Consider the following 4,252-nt stretch of genomic DNA (forward strand, 5'->3'; position numbering starts at 1 on the left):
GCTGGCACACCTTTCAGTGCTTCAGATCCTGCACACTCGTCATACCTCCCTCTCCTGGACCTGACAACCCATGGAGAAAATGCTAACACTTTTGATGTGGTGGCTCTAGCAATGCAGGTGGTTGTTTGTGATGGTTTGGTGGCTAGGGCCTGTTTTTCGATGAGTGGAATGGATTCTGGATAGGGAATCGTATGATTGGAGTTTGATGGATCGGGGGGCAGTCAAGATAGGGATGGGTTCTCTCAGTGGCATACCAAGGGGGAGGGGGGGCGGTCTGCCCCAGGTGTATGCTCTAAGGGGGTGCACAGCTGGCACACCAGGTCTGGAACCTCCCATCCTACTCTGCCGCTGCTGCTTTCCTGATCCAGCAGCAGTAAACTTTAAATTCAGTTATTGTGGGACCTTGCTGTACCTCCCTGTGGCTGCCGGACCCCTCCCCCCCCCCCCCTTTGACGTCACTTCCTTGTTCCGGAGCAGAGCCAGCAGCACCAGGGAGGTGGCAGCACGGTCTTGCGATGACTGCTTTTAAGTTTACAGCCACTGCTGCTGGTTCAAGAACATTCTCAAAACTAAAACGTGCTTTTAATGTTCCAGCCACTTTAGCGTACATTTAGTGGCGGATTATCAAAACGGCTTACCGTGGTCTTTTCCAAGTTTCCTAGCAGTCTCCGATGCTGCCATGCAAATGTAGTACAACGAGGTCATTAATATTAAAATGAGCACTCCGATTCCCTAATCTTGTTGTGCCACAGAAATGGCCCAAATCTGTCAACAGGTCTGACTTGTCGTAGCCTTACTTTCTCATTAGCGCAGGCACTGACAGGAAAGTAAAGTTTGATAGCTTAGACCGAGCCCCCCCCCCTATGTAAATAAAAAATGCCCCCAACTGATGATTGACATTCTCTCCCGACACTACCCCCCATCTCGCAGTGGGAGATGCCCACTCCCCCACCTCTGCCTATACTGTACACTGTGCTGTCTCTCAATATGCTGTAGATTGTGTTGCTATTAAGTCTCGTATTATGCCTTAATATGCATTTGAATATTGTTTTCATTGCCTGTGTCTGGCTTATTCTTGCCGTACAATGCCTTGAGTGAATCTTTTCAAAAATGTGGAAAATAAATCCTTTTTGCACTAATTTAACACATGCCATGTACTGTTAGTACATATGCACCAACTTTCCCAATGCAGAATTGCAATAAAAGTCCAAATATGTAGCTGACCACTCCTTGGCAGCACTGTTCTACTGGTGATAAGGAATAAGGAAGTAGGGCCTTTCGATCATGAGACTCAGCTATCAGCTGTTTACTGAATTTTGGTTTGGTCTGCAGATGTTTTTGACTTTTTAACAGGCTTTCTTTTTTCTCCCCAGGTATTCAAAAAGCCATTAGAAGAAACCTCCACACATTTCCTGAAAATGTCAACTACACCACACTCGGATGCTGTTGGCCCCTAGCTGTGCCGAGCTATCCCATTCAGCTGCTCTTGATTCGCTGTTTGCTTCCAGCTTTCGGGGGGGATCTGGCGCTGCTCAAGGCCAAATAGATATCCAGCAATTTTTTTTTTTTTTAATCTTAATTGGCTGATTTGAATTTTAGTACTCATGTAAACGAGAGACTGATAGCGCTGGTGAAAGCCAAGCCTAGTATGGGCAGGCACGTTTCCTTGGCAGTGCAGCCCATCTCCTGCTATTCCAAAGCTGAGCCTCTCTCTAGCAGCGGCTGCCAGTCTGCTAGCTTCTGCACAGGGGAGGAGGGCGATCGTAACGGGATTATCTGCAGCTATACCACCTCAGCCTCTAATCCTGGGGGACGGCAAGTACCGAGGCCAGTAGAGAACTGTGATCTTTGCCATAGAGGTATTAGAGCTCCCCTCTCTGGTGACTATACATCTGAACAGAAAACAAACAAGTGAGAAGAAAAACTGTGGAACTGATGATCTTATTTGAACCAGGTGCAGATCAAGGTTTGTGGCATAGACCCGACCGGGCTCCGGTACTGCTGTGAGCCACAAGTAAAGATTTGCAAACTCCGGCGGGTATGTCTTTGCTCATTCTGCAATCCTTTGCTTGTGGCTGTCACGTCCACCTTGTAGCACCTTTACATAAAAAAGTTGGAGATTCTTTCTTAGTGTTGATTTTTTATTGATATTTCTAGAATCCCCCCTCCCCCCCCACAGTGCAGTTTCCTCATGGTTCACACGTATGCACCCCAACAGGAAACTGTGGGCATTGTGTGCAAACGATGCACACTCTAAGACACCTGTGGAAATATTCTGGTGCCTTTCCTTAGTGTTAAGGACCCACTAGGAACAGGCACCCGGTACATTTCCCCTTTTTTTTTCCCCCTGATACACAGCAGTGGAGGGAGAGAACCAGTTCTTACCCAGTTACCCTAGAAGAGTGTCACTGCAGACTCTGTTCAGTCTCTTGTCATCTCGCTCCCTTGCTGTCCCCCTAAACTTCATTACTATTACAACTGCTACTTCAAACATCCACTGCTCTCTCGCTAGAGCAATTGTCCCTTCTGTAAAGGGGATCGGGACTTGATATACCCCTTTTTCTGTATGGTTTACACAATCAAAGTAGTTTACCCTGGGGCAATGAGTTGCAGTGGGAATCGAACTCACAACCTCAGGGTGCCGAGGCAGTGTGCTCGAAGCAGGTTCATTTTCACTCTTGAATGGTTCTTGCTTCTGGTTTGTTTCCTCTGTACTGTAATAGCAGTTAAGGGAATCATAGTAAGTCAGTACATAAATAAATATGATTCATTTCTTCATTCAGAAAAAATGCCACAGTGGGAAGTTCATACCCTTGCCTGCCCTTAGGCATGTTGGCAGCTGACTGCCATCTGCCACCCAACACTTCTGATGACCTGAAGCGACAGTGCTGTAGACTAATACAGTAGGACATAAATGGTCACAAAATGCTGCTCTTGCAGTGAAAGAGCAACAAAGAACAGCTGATAATATAACACCAATGACCCAAACATACAGAGCAGCAGCTGCCCATAGGCATTTGCCTAATCTATTTTGTAAATGGATCCCATTGGTAGATTGCTTTTTTCTCTGTAGGAGATCCTGTTTCTATCCCCTTCCCTGAGCAGCCAAAGTGTATCCATAAACTTATTTGGAAGCAACTTTTCCTATGAGATATGAATGGGCCCAACTGGTCCCGTTGGGTGGATGCCATCAAATTCCCCCCCCCCCACCTGGGTTTTTTTTCTCCAGAAGATGCATTTTCAATTTCAAGGGAGGAGTAGCGTAGTGGCAGAGTTACTGCCTCCGTACCCAGAGGTTGTGGGATCAAATCCTAGAGCTGCTTCTTGTGACCCTGGGCAAGCCACTTAATCTCCATGGCCCCAGGTACAAAATAAGTACCTGTCTATATGTAAACTGCTTTGAGTGTGGCAGGTTCCAGGCTACATAGAAATTTAGAAAATGATAGCAGATAAAGACCACACAACCTACCTAAACTATCCATCTATTAATCTCTACTATCCCTTTCTCTCCCTCAGAGATATAAAGAAGTATTTTATTAACTTACTCTAGAGTCTGTCTCCTGTCCCCTCCATCCTATGCCCCCTCAATTGAAAGAACTCGCCTCCAGTGTATCTATCCCATGTCGATATTTAAATGCCTCTAATATCTCCCTGCTTTATGATGAAGTCTACTGACCATCTCAGTAGCTACCGTCTGGATCAACCCCATCCTGTTTATATCTTTTTGAAGGTACAGTCTCAAAGAGAACATTTCTCTGCTTGTAAGATTGATGACTAGACCCGTAGCAGAATTTGACCCTGCACAGGGAAACCCCAATTGGCCACGATGACCCACACAGAATGGACTCCACGCTACGTTAGCCAGAAGTAAGTGTGCTGCATGTCCAGAGGTGCTCCGAGTGCCAAGAAGGCAAAGTTCACAGATTCTGACGAAGAAACATCCTGTGCTCTCCAGTCCCTGAAGTGACAAACTCTACTCCCTGTGCCAGTCCTATATTACCGAGTCCTCCTGTCCTTCCATTTCAACTTTCCTCTTTGTATTATAATACGATATCTGCCACATTTTTTGGGTATAGTACATTACATAGATCGTGAGCCCACCGGGACAGATATGGAAGTGGGATATAAATACTAATAATCAATCAAATAACGCCGTCGGTTCTTCCCCTCCATCCACACTGCAACCAGCAGCAGCTCACAGAGTTTCCTGGACCCAGAAAGCACTCCATAAAGAAAGGTAATCAAGCCAGCA

Source organism: Geotrypetes seraphini, chromosome 16 (assembly GCF_902459505.1).
Source record: "Geotrypetes seraphini chromosome 16, aGeoSer1.1, whole genome shotgun sequence".
NCBI classification, from domain to species: Eukaryota; Metazoa; Chordata; class Amphibia; order Gymnophiona; family Dermophiidae; genus Geotrypetes; species Geotrypetes seraphini.